The sequence below is a fragment of the Cygnus atratus genome, chromosome 6 (genome assembly GCF_013377495.2).
Source record: "Cygnus atratus isolate AKBS03 ecotype Queensland, Australia chromosome 6, CAtr_DNAZoo_HiC_assembly, whole genome shotgun sequence".
In the NCBI taxonomy this organism is placed as follows: Eukaryota; Metazoa; Chordata; class Aves; order Anseriformes; family Anatidae; genus Cygnus; species Cygnus atratus.
In genome coordinates, this window is record NC_066367.1 from 6,722,219 (window position 1) to 6,734,702 (window position 12,484).

General features: G+C 48.4%; 1 protein-coding gene across 4 annotated transcripts in view; it reads left to right on the forward strand.

The window, feature by feature from the left end:
- MAP2 (microtubule associated protein 2) overlaps window positions 1–12,484 on the forward strand; it is a 196,606-nt gene that overhangs the window by 105,353 nt on the left and 78,769 nt on the right. For all 4 annotated transcript variants that reach the window (XM_035536777.1, XM_050711703.1, XM_035536779.2 and 1 more), the window contains exon 4: window positions 4,593–4,652. The gene's annotated coding sequence lies outside the window, so the exon portion shown is untranslated. The remainder of the gene's footprint in view (window positions 1–4,592; window positions 4,653–12,484) is intronic.

Sequence of the window (12,484 nt, forward strand, 5' to 3'; positions counted from 1 at the left end):
TGTCACCCATGACTGAGACAGAAAGCCCTCTCCAGTCTTGGCACATCCTGGCTTGCTTCACTGCAAGCACTCTGCTTAGGAACAGCCTCGTTTCAACACATGCTTTTGGTTTTGCAGTCGTGAGCTTACTGCAGGCTGTGGGCTTGGTTTTGGAAAATGCTGTTAGTCTAAGGACAGATTAAATGCAGTGCTTAATAAGGTGCATGCGGTACCATATGCTCTTCTAAAGTCTGAACTAAAATGACTCTAGCAAACAGTCCTTGTCCAGCAAGGATGCTAGTGAGCTTTTCCTCTCCAGCCTATGAAGGATCTTGTGTCTATGGTACAGTTTAACGTCTGTCTGAAATAGCTGAGGTTTCTTGAAGCTCATGGCGAAAGATATGGGACGTTGCTATGCCAGCACCTCTCAGCAGTGAGTTTTATGATGCCCTTCTCCTGGAGGCATCCAGCTAGAGCCATGGCTGCAGGCGCATCTGGGAGCGACACATCGCAGGCGGGGGGAGCTCAGAGCGACCGCAGCTCTTCCCGCTTTGCTGACGAGCTGAGAAAAAAATAGGCCAGTGACTTGTTTTACAAGTCTCTTAAGCTATCGTAAGAATTTATAGAGTTCATTATACAATAAATTATAGATATAAAATAGCAGGTGGCACATCTTTCAAGCAGTATGCATGAAAATTCATCTCGGCAAGATCAGGAAAACAGCCCCCAGACCTGCCTTCACTGAGCAGCCACAAAGGAAGTGAGTTGGTGAGTTGTAGTTAAGAGAAAAGCAGTGTTACCGACAGGCCTATGCCAGCAAACGGCAAAATGCCTCTGTGGTAATTGCCATCAGAACAATTTCTTTCCTGCTAGTTATGAAATCAGCTGTGCTGTTAGAGACACCATTTGTAAAACCCAGACACTGTACGTTTTCATTAAACTTAGCGGCTGTCTCCATCTCCCAGGCTCCTGAAACACAAACCCCCTTGGGGTCCTAGCTGGGGTGCTGCATGCAAGCTGTGAAAATATTGATGTGCTCGTTTTATCCTTTGCCTTCCTCGTCCTTTGCTGGTTCCTTTCTTTATTCCTCACTGGCAGCCACTGGCGTAGCCAAGTTACTTCTGTGCCAAGAGGATGAGGAAACTCTTTCCTCCCAAGCCAACTGTGCTGACACCGCTAACCCTGATTTCCATAAATGATTGAACAGTGTTCTGTCGGCAGCTTAGTTCAGGCTCTGCCTACTCAAGATGCTCGGATGCTGAGAGAGCTTTCAGTCTTCCCCATTTCTGCCTCCTGGTCAGGTTTGGTTCTGGCCACGTCCTCCTTCATGGCTGTGAGCTAGCAGTAGCAGTCCCGGGATGCTTATTCCCCATGAAAAGACTTTTCCCAAGTTATAGGGGCTTATTACATTTATTTTAACCCGCTGAAAATTGTGATTGTGTATTAGTATAGTGGGAAGGGGATTTCTCTGGTCAGCAGACAAGCAGCGCCGCTTAAGCGGTGGGAATTAAGACGTGTTAAGAGTATTCCAGTCATTTGTAACTCAGAGGCAATTTAATAGCGTTTAGAATAAACAAATTTGTGGCGGCACGATCAGCAGTGCTTGTTTTTGCAGCCGGGTAGAAAGGGAACACTTCCTACTAGGACAGCTAAGCCAGCTTTCAGAGGTCGGGATCTTTGGCAAGGGAGAGGAGAATTCAGACCGAGCTCTATGGCAAGCCTGCGGCGAAGGTTTCGGTGTGGATTTTCCTCCAGGATTTTCCTCTATCTGGACAACACCGGGTTCTCAATGTGCAGGTTCAGGTCCCCTCTCTGCTTTTAAGGCTCTGCTGCTGAAGGGAAGGGATGGAAAGGAGGAGGAGAGTGCTCTGGAAGGAGAAAGCTACTCGGAAAGCTTTGGTGCTAATGGATCGGATCCATTTGCAGCCTTCCTGTTTGCAGACTGCCATGTGTAATGCGTTGTTGGGCAAAACACTAAATGCTTCCAAGTAATTGGTGGCAATTTCAGCTTTATCATTGCTTTCATGCCGCTCTGGGGGAATGCGTAGCAGAAGACAAGCTCCCAGACCCACGAGTTAATAGTCTTCTAAGTGCCATTGTGCAGGCAGCGGGGTGAAGCTAATGGCTACCAGAGGCAGAGGCGGGCCCTAGGGTAGAGGGGCTGATCCCAGATCGACAGCGCTATCAGGGGGAGGTGGAACAGCCTGGGAAAAGTACGCCCGTAGTCCTTGTAGTTCTAATCACAGCAACTGCCTGAGGGGTCATGCAGGTCTTCGGAAAACACCCCAAAACTGAAAGGAGGAGAAACAGCTGCCGTAGAAGACAGGTGCTTTTTTCTATGGAATACAATGTATGAATCTATTAAAGGAGTTGGTTTTGAACGATTAGGAGGAGGAGAAGAAGGAGAAGGAAGAAGAGCTTTCCTTACCCACCGTGCTGCCTGGGCAAGTGAAAACGTTTGGGGTGAAAAGCAGCTTGTCTGTTCTGTGCCCTGTCCCCTGGGAAAGGGGACGCTCAGAGCAGCGAGGCGCCATCCCCTGCGGCCCCGGCGCCGCAGCACCGACGGGCGGTGTCTGCCTTCATCAGAGCACAAAACAGCTGTGAAGATTGCCAGTTTCATTGAACTCCTCTCTGGGACAGGTTCTTCGGGGATTTCTGCCTGAAGCAAGAGGGACGGGGGAAAAAAAAAAGAAAAAAAAATGTTTTCTAATGCATTCTGCGCTGTGATGGCTAGAAGATGCTTATAGGAAGTGGAAGACCCCATTCAAGCCTATGCTGCCGGATTCTGACCAGACACTTAAACGTTACCTTCTTGCTTTCTAGATAAATACCCCAAATCTGGTGCTGTTGGCTCCTCTGTGGGTGGGGATCTCGTGTTTTCTGAGAAATCTCTGAATGTCCTCTTTTCTTCCCGGTCAGGAAGATGTAGGAATGCCACTTACAGCCTGTCCCCAGCAAATTCCTGGGACGGCAAAACTGCTTCCCCCTTCTGGCATGCTGTATTTTGATTGTCTGGTATTTTTGGTATTCAGCTGCAGGCTAAGATCGCATTTATTATGGTAGACCTTTAGCAGAGAGATGATTGGGGTTTCAGTGCAAGCCACCAGAGCGTATGTTCAATGATAACAGACAATGTAAAAGTACAGAGCTCAATCTTTCTGTTTTAAATTCCCTAAAATGCCACCTAGGCAGCTGGGATGTGTGTTGCAGGTGCGTCCACCCTTCTGTTCGTGTTGAATGCTGCTCTCTCCCGTGTTTAGCCCTCCCAGGAGAGGCGTTTCCACCTCCTCGGTCTCTGCCTGCGTGGCGCGATTCTGCACCGGTGACACATCGGAGGGCTGCTGGGACGCTGAGTGCTGAACGCTCAGCTGCCGAGAGCATCCATCTTTCTGCTGAGCCAGAGCAAGTTTAATTAGCTTATTTACCATTCCTCTTCATCCAGCGACTGGGCAGAATTGATGCTGACTGGGGCTGCGTTCCCACACAGCTCAGCTCATGTAACTGATGACTGCGTGTGAGCGAACGGTGTGTGCCGCTGGCAGCCGCTGCAGGACGGCGGAGCAGTCGCTCCCCATTTGTTTGCTGTCAGAAGTGCCTGCAGCCCTCCCCTTTGAGGCAGCAAAACCTTTCAGTTCTTGCTGAGCATTGCCTGGGCAAACCAGTGAAAAGCCGTGGTAAGCACGGCCCCACGCTGGCGTGGGAGATGTACTCTGCGTGAAAAGAATGACTCGAATTAAAACCGGCCAAGTTAAAAGCAAATGGGAGGCAGCCTTAAGCACAGGTGATCATACCAGCTGTCCCCATCAGGCACCTTTGAGGATACTCAAAGGGGACACGTGGTGAAGAGGCACCTTGCTCCCTGACTGGCATCTGTCCCCTGGCATCTCCAGCTGCTCTGAAATGGCACGCTGGGGACTCGCTGGGGGGCTCTTTCAGGGGATTTCATCATCAGGAGGTGCAAAGTGGAGGGAAGGCAGTGCTGGGGGGCATGCAGAGGACAACGCGGAGCCAAGCACTTGAACTTGTCCCCAGATGGCTGCGAAGCTGTGGGAGTGTGCAGCACAAGAGCTTTAGGCGTGAGCTGCAGCACTTACGGGCCAAGGCAGATAAAAGGCAGTGGAGAGCACTGCTCTTGGGCTGGCAAGGAACAGACTCCAGGGTCTTCTTCCGTTCAGTGAGCTTCTCCAGCTCTTCTTCCATTACTTTGTGGGCATCTTTGCAAGCACCTTCCTAGTTCTTGTTTGCAGTCCTCCGGCGGCAGGGCTGTGTGTGGAGCAGCCCGGCCAGACCTCAAGTGGAGGGGCTTTGGCCAGGAGTGTGTCGTGCTCCATTTGCTGTCCCTGCTACGGGGATTTTTGGGGCCATCTCCAGCTGGCTGTCCTTAGGGCAGGCCTAGGGATTAAGGAGCCCCTTGGTGGTCCCAGAGCAGGCTAGACACAAGAGGGAATCTGGGTTATTGTGTCTCAAGTGAGCCTTGGGAAAGAAAGCTGGGAGAAAGTCTTGGATGTAGGTGTCCGTGTATGTACTATCCTATAGTCCTTGCAGTATTGAGTTAATGCTAAACTAACTGAATAGCGACTAAATAGCATGTATCTCTCTCTATTTCTTCATAGGAACAGAGAGTTTTCCTTGTTTAACAACCAGACGCGGCATCCTGTCATCCGCTTGAACAGGTATGACCTTTTTCCTTGTTAGCATATTTTCGCACGGAGGCTGCTTCACCAGGCCAGGGAGGCTTGAGAAAAGAGCAAGAAGAAAACTTCTGTAACTCCTGGAACACTTTATTTTTCTGGGGTTAGTTCCCACTTTTGTAATCCTCCTCGTTTTTTATTTTAAAAGCCTTTTATGTCTGATGGGAGCCACCAGGCCCCTTGTCTGGTTTAGCAAGAACCACCTTACAGCTCAGGGTGGAAAGAGTTAAGATGGTGTTGGTGCTAAAGGAGGGCATCTGAGAGGGGTGACGGTGTTGCTGCTACGGGAATGGATTTCATTTAAAAGACTTCCTACAAAGCATAAGGGAGAAATGCTGTAGGGCAGAGCGAATAGGGTGCCAAAGTGACCGGGTTTCTGCTGCCTTAACTACTCTTGAGCAGGTAGGGTGAAATATTGCTGTTCTTCTGGTTGTGCTCACCCTGGCCTTGCAGTACGAGCAAAACAAGGCTTTCAAGAAGATGAAGGGGATGCCGGTAGTAAAGTGACAGATGTAAGGCATACTGGGAGGGTGGGCAGCTTCCCAGGGTCTCCTGTCAGCTCAGCAAGCTGGAGATGGTTCAGGCTCTGTGTCCTTGGAGGAGTGTGGAAACAGACATTTTCTTCAGCTGGTAAAGCTACCTCCTCTGTGTTCCTTCTGTGAGATTGTACTTCGAGGGGAAGGGAGTAACAATTAATAATGAGTGATATTCATGAGCCAGTGGGCAGGCCATTCAGGGCTTTGTTTTACTGAAATTCTGCAAGCTGCCATTTTTTGATGTTGGAAAAGCATGGCAGCAATTTTGTTTATACAGAATAGACTAAGGAGTCATAGAGTATTTTTAAAGTTCTCATGTTTTTTCTGCTCTTTTCTGACCAAAACAAGTTTCCCCGATTCCCACCGAGTAGTCTGTGCCATGCTTCTGAGGCTGCCAAGATATTTAATGATGAAAAAAAGGGGAAACATCAAACAACTTTAAAGGAAAGCAAGCTGATAGTACAGAATGCAAAAACGTTGATAGCATGAGATCTGGCATCTGTGTATACGTGCACACATGCACATCTAAGTGTATGTATTGGGTCTGAGGCTGCTTTTGGACTGTTTCAGCTCTTACAAACCCATAAATGTACTCATTTCCTGAATAACCCCTTAGTTTACATCTGCATGCTGTCTCTCCTGGCCCTGTGGGGTTGAAGGAAAAGGAAATCAGGGATCAGATTTGTCCCTCTGGGATTTGAGGGTGCATACAGAGCGCACACAAGTGCCTGGCACTCTCTCTCTTTCTAACCTATTTATTCTCTCTTGCAAGCTGTATCAACCCAGACCCGAAAGTCAGATGAGAGCCGTGTGCCAGCCCCTCCTGTCCCCGAGGGACGTGCTGCTGGCGAGGGGGCACAGGGCTGCCCGCCCCGGCTGCACTAGTACTTGCAGGACACATTTTAACCCTAAACCCACAGGAGGTCTGTCTGTCTGGTGGCAGCATGAGTGCTTGGCGTTCAGGGCAGCCCAGCAGCTGGGTTAGGAGCGCTGGCCTCCCCATTGGGCCCGGCTGCCTGCCAGCCCCTGCCAGGGCAGCACAAGGCTGCTTGCAGCGATCCTGCGCACTTTAGGAATTGTCCCATGGCCCTGCGATACCCGTGCAGCCATATGCAAGTGTCCAATGAAGGATTAAGTGGGCTCTGAAGACTTAAAGTAATGGGCACTTCTACTGTGTTCACCATTTCTCCATTGATACTGTTCCACTGGTGATGAAATACATCCTCAGACTAGAGAAAATGCCAGAGCTAGCATTTTCCATGCAAAGTCACTACATCAGCAGATAGGGGGGAGAAATTTGATGGTGACATCTCGTGAGCATTAGCTGTCCTTTGTCACGCAGTGACTAACAGGGAAAGCAGTGTGGGGTAGTAGTGGAAATAGTGCGCTGCAGGTGCGTGATGGGTTCTGAGCATCCTCCAGGGCTGGGCTGTCAGGTGGGGAGGACGCATAATAGAAAGGTGATAAGCAGGCAGAGCACGAGATACAACTTGGTGATGTTATTGGCTCTGTCTTCCCTTTTCTCCATGCCACTGGCTTGCGTGTCTCCTGTTCGGCTTTGGGAAGGCTGCAGGGAAGTGTCCCTGCCTGGGTGCTGTGGCACAGGGCTGAAGGAGGCTCTTGGCGTGCCCGCATCCAAGCCACCTTCATCAGCTGCCCTCTTAAAAATAGTCTCCTCTGACCCGTAGGCTGGTCTGCAACCCCACTGCTAGCTGGAAACCTCTCCCTAGCCTCCAGCTAAAATTTATCGACAGCTGCAGTGTTCTTGTACCAAACTAGCCTGTGGTTTTAGCTGCCTTGTGTTTACCCTTGTCATCAACCTACCTGCTGCTTCCTCTGAGGGCAGTGCTCTCATTGATTTTATGATCAACCTGCCTCTTACTCCTTTCTTCTGATCATCTTAATAGCCATTTTCTGCACTCCCGTTTGCAAACACCTGTTTTGAACAGAAGCCATAAAAGCAGAACACCCTGTTACTTGTACTTATCCCGTCATCAGCATTTGCTACATCTTGAAAGGCCTCAAGTGTGGTTGTTAAGTGATGGAAAGGAAGGAGAATGTCCCCTGTCACTAGTAAATCACACTGATGGTGGTGGTGGTAATAAGCCTACCTGTTGGGCTGAGTCACTGGTAGATGCTTAACACTTGTTTACAGCCAAGCAACGAGAGTCTTGAGGTAGGAATTGGCAGGCAGAGAGTACATGGCTTGCTGCAGCTTTTTGGTGGGTATTTTGGACACGGGAGGTGGGTCGGAGAGACCCGGAGGGGAGAGGAAGAGGGAAATGTCGTCCTTACTTTCCCGTCTGTGATGATGAGCAGTGACAGGTTCATTTGCAGGAAGAGGTTGGTGAGGAAGCAAAGCTAGACCGCTCTGTGTGCTGAGTGCTCGGTGCTTTTCTCAGGTTCAGCAGCCGACCCCAGCGCTCAGCCTTTCCACTCCTGTGCCATAATAGTGCACTGCCTGCACAGTGGAACCAAAATAAGCAAGGTGAGCTGGCGAGCTGGTTTTTGCTCATGTGAAAACTTTCAGCAGATGAGAAGCGTATTTTCTTTTGCATCTCTGACAATAAAATCAACAGAGTGCTTCCTGCAGCTCGAGAACCAGTCCAGTGTGCTAATGTTGAACTTTCCCAGCTGCAAGGTTTGTCTCCTGAATCACATCTGGAGAGAAAACTCCACAGGGAGTAGGAGCTCAGCTCTCCTAAAGTCAGTTGAAGCTTTGCCATGGACTTTCTTTTAGAAATACATCATTTTCTAAGGATTATAGCTTCACATCGGTGTGAAGGAGGAGTTGCAGAAACAATGAGTTGCAAAACCAAACCTGTCGAGGTGCACCTGGGGCAGTGAGCTGGTGAAGAAAGCTTTGTGTTGCTTGCCTCCTCGTGTAGTCTGACCTACCAGGTGTCCCTTGTTTGTCTCCCACAGCAGACGCCGCTGCTGCCTAAAGCCAGCTTTATCCCCAGCTTGTAGTGCCAAGTTCTCTTGAACTCTCCTGCAAAGCATCTGGTTCTGGCTGGTGTCAGGACACGGGGATCTGCTCTCGCACATCAACACTGGGGGCTGGAATCACTGCTGCCTGCAAGGCAATCATGGAAAAAATGATCCCATCCCGACTTGCTATCTTTAAATGGCTTTGTAGTGCAAGTCCCCAGCTGCTTAAGCGCTACCAACCCCTTCGGGTTCAGTGCTAGAAAGCCCGATGCTCAGAGTTCAGCCCGAGTTAGGTGTATTTAAGCAGTCATGTTAGTAAACATGCTTTTGGAACAGCCAGGGGGAGGAACAGGAGTGCTGTGTGCATTCTAGCAGGAGAGGAGCCTGCGAGAGAGAGGCACAGCTTCGTTTGTATTGAGCAGCGAGGCTTATGCGAAGAGCAGATGTTTGTTCCTAATGTTCTTTCCAGCACAGTTGATGAAAGAAAACTCTTCATAATCGTGACCAAAGATATTCTAGTTGTCATCCTTAAGATGAGTCATTTTTTTCCCCTCGTTTCTAATCCCTCTGAGGCTTTGGTCCCTCCTGAAGCAGGAAGTTATCATTCAGCCCGGGCTCTGGCTAGGACATGGTGGGCAGCTGGAGGAGTTGCGCCGGGAGAGGGACAGGATGCACTGCACGAGTCACGTCCTGCTGAGGGCTTCACGTGTAAAGGGGAATCCTGGCGTCACAGAGACAGCTTGTTCTCTTCTTCGTTTTCCTAATCATCCTCCAATTCTTTATCAGAAGGCTTCAGGACATTTTTGTAATAAAATTGTAAGTTTGCCTGTTCTTCGGCCTTTTACCATGTTTGCATGGAATATCCAGGGCAGGTTTCAAGGCACTCTGCTCATCAGCCCTGTATCAACAGTTAATTTATAATGTTACCCCTACCTACATGCATAAGGCTTCTCTGCAGCATACCCTTAATAAAATCTCCCTGGTACCCTTATTTTAGTTACAACTTCTTTGTGCAAGAAAATATTTTGCTTATACAATTACCCTTGCGTAATTTTGCCATGAGGAAATGTAACAGAAGAATTAAGGTTCTGCTTTATGGGTGGAATGAAAACAAAATTAGACACAACAGGATCGAGTCTAGGGTTAATGGCGGGATGCCTGGGAGCTAGCTACTGTGTGCAACAGCTTTTGCTGTGACTCTTGTTAACGCTCTGATTCATTGCTGTAGCTACCATAATATTAGCGACTAGGTGTCCAAGTCTGGATTAGATCACTGCTGTGTTAGAAGCTGCGTGCTCAAACAGCGCGGTTGTTCCAGACCCCAAAGAGCTTACAGTCAGATCTACAAAGAGACGTGGAGGTGTGAGCAGCAGGCTGGTAAGACTGTGTTTGCTAGTGTAATTACTGGCTTAGAGACCCCATAGCTCATGCTGGGAAATCAATTCTCACGTGATGCAGTTCACCTGAGACATATCAGCACGAAAGCACATTCATTATGCATCTAACATGGGACCTAATTCTCTTTTACTTGTTTTGTTTTTGACTTAAAATTGAGTGTATTATGAGTTACAAAATACATGCTGCTGGCTTCATCTTTGTCTGTGCTGTTTAGCATGTTTTCCACTGGGAATATTTTTTCTAATACAGCAACAGAACAGTTACTAATGCAACGCTTGTAGCAAATGGCAGAAATGGACAAAACAGTTCAGCTCCATTGAAAACTGGTCCAAATGTTGGCCTTAAAATGGAATCAGATGCTACTCTTTTGCTCCCCTCCCCCCCCCCCCCCGCCCCGTTCTGAATGTTTAGATAACGGGCTTCAGCTAGCAACAAAAGTACCAAATTAAGGCAAGAAAAGCTATTTTTTTCTGGCCTGAAGAAAGTGAGGAAGATGTGGTAAAGCCTCCTTTCTGAAACGGAGCTGTTCCTATGCCTTTTAGGGCAAATCTGCTTTGAAATGCCTGGAGTTGGGTCTCCGTATTGGTTTGAGTTCAGCTCATTGCTGGAAATGGCCAATTAAACAGTTTTGTAAATTGAAGTGATTGGCATTATTTGGCAGTGTGAGTTGGAGCCTGGTGCCAGCTCTCATGGTTTGACCTTTTCCATTGCGCTGCCTGCAGTCTGTGCTCTGCTCTCCAGCCCTGCTGCTCCCTCCCTGGGGTACCACCGGTTTCCTCATCCCCTTGACTCCCCGTGGAAGATTCACACCTTCTCCTGTGATTCTTCAGACCCACAACACCTGGTTCTTCCTTTCATCCCTGGCTCTATTCCCCTATGTTTTTTCTGCTTGTCACCAAAATATCTCCATGTGCTATCTCCATTTACTCCCTGGACCATCGGGGTCCCCTGAATTAATTTCAGTTCCATGCAGCATTTCCTCAGCAGCTCTCCAAGACCTCTCTGCAGTGCCTTCCCTCTGCAGCTTAACCAGCACCTGGTTCATCCCCTACCTGTCTCTGCTCAGACAGGGAATTGGGCCAGAAGCAGCATATGATGTGGCTGCGTGTGAGCTCCACATCTGCTGAGTAGACCAGCAGGAAGCTGCCAAGCAGAAGGAATAGGGGTTGAGCTCTTCTCCTCCTGTCCCCAGAGGCATTAATGCCTTCCGTCTCCTCTACCCATCTGGAGGTTTCCTGAGGTGGTAGGTAGGAGCTTAGTGTCTTCTGTCAAACATGATCGAAATTGGCCACTGTGATTCACAATTCTGCATGTGGATAGACACAGCAGACAGCAGAGAAAGGCAACAGGAGCACAGACATCATGAGAGAATTAGGGAGCAAGTATTTTTGGATTGCTTGCACATTCACACATCTTCAGCTGAGCTAACCAGCACAATCAAGCAGGGGGCTGATGATGCTGCTTTAATGGCAGGGAGAAATTTTAAGGACCTGTTATGTAGTTGTGGAGAGAGGCTGCTATCAAGGACTTGGTGCATACCTTGTGATTTATGTTTGCTTAAGTGGGTTCTGGCACTACGACGTGTCACATTTTTAATTGCTACCCAAGGCAGTTCTTTGTAAAAGTATTTTTAGAAAAGAGCAGCCATCAGAAGGAGAAATGCAGAAAGCTTTATATAGCTCCCTGGAGGAAAGAGGGGGAAAGTGTTAGGGAGAGTCTGTGAAGGAATTAAGTCATTTAGAGACAATCCACTTGGCCAGACCAGCAGCCCTACAGAGCTGAAATAAGGTTTTGCATTTTCATTTTTTGTTGTTTTTTTTTTTATGCTAACATCAATAACAGGGGCTCCTTAATGTGGTGTGCAGGCTGCAACCTTCATCAGAGACTTCACACACATGTTTTTAAACTGTGGTTATTCTTGCCAGTCCTGGCTGATTTTCAAGGGTTTTAAGGGCTCAGGATCCCTTTCAGCAGCGCCAGGGGCCTGAGCAGACTTTTTGGGCTCCCAGGGGCTGGAGCTGTTGGACAGCCAAAGCTCAGGGCAGCCAAGGAGGCTGGTGGCATCCCGGCCTCCTCTGCTGCCCCAGCGTGCCCAGGCAGCAGCTCAAGCTCAGATCTCCAAGGCAAGTGCTACAATCCTCTCCTTTTGGGTTATTGCTGAAAAAGTTTCTCATGCTGCCTCCAGGCAGATGCTGTGTCTGGTCAGTGTCCTTCCTCAAACAAAACTTTCTGAAATCTGGATGTGAAGGCATTGGTTGGGAGCCAGAGCGTCCTCACACAGATAAAAAGAGACAGCCCTTGCCCCGAAGGGTTTGCAGCGCAAACAGGCAAGTAATGGGCAGTATGAACATTATAATCCCTCTTTTACAGTTGGGAGAGCTGAGGCACAGGCTTATTTTTTCATAAGTTCAAGGTCGTGGAACAGGTGAACAGCAGAGCCCTGGACTGAACTTTGATCTTGCAGCTCAGTGCCTTAAACATAGAGCCCTTGGAAAGATCCTCATGGTTATAGAAATATATATACGTTATACCACAGCGGTAGGAGAAAGAAAAACTCTATTTGAGATGATCTGATAGACATTTAAATCAGAGCATGGATTTCTTCCTCCTTTGGTCAATTTTTAGCGAACTGCATGCAGCTAATACCCACTGGAAGAGGACAAATTGCCAGCAAATAATAATTACATTAATCCAGAGAAGAGGTGGGACAATCATAATCTCAGCAGCCCATAGATAATAAAAGGGAAATCTCCTTATTCAAAGTACCTTATAATTGCTAACGATATTAATCTCCTGGAAAATACATGTCTATGAAAAGTAAGCCAAGCTTTTTCTTGAACTCAAAGTAGAGCGGTTATGTTTTCATCACCAGGAGGTCTGGCTAATCGTGCCGTTCTTCTTCCTCTTTTTGTAACCCTATGGGGGCATGGTCCCAGGTTTGCTGCAGTT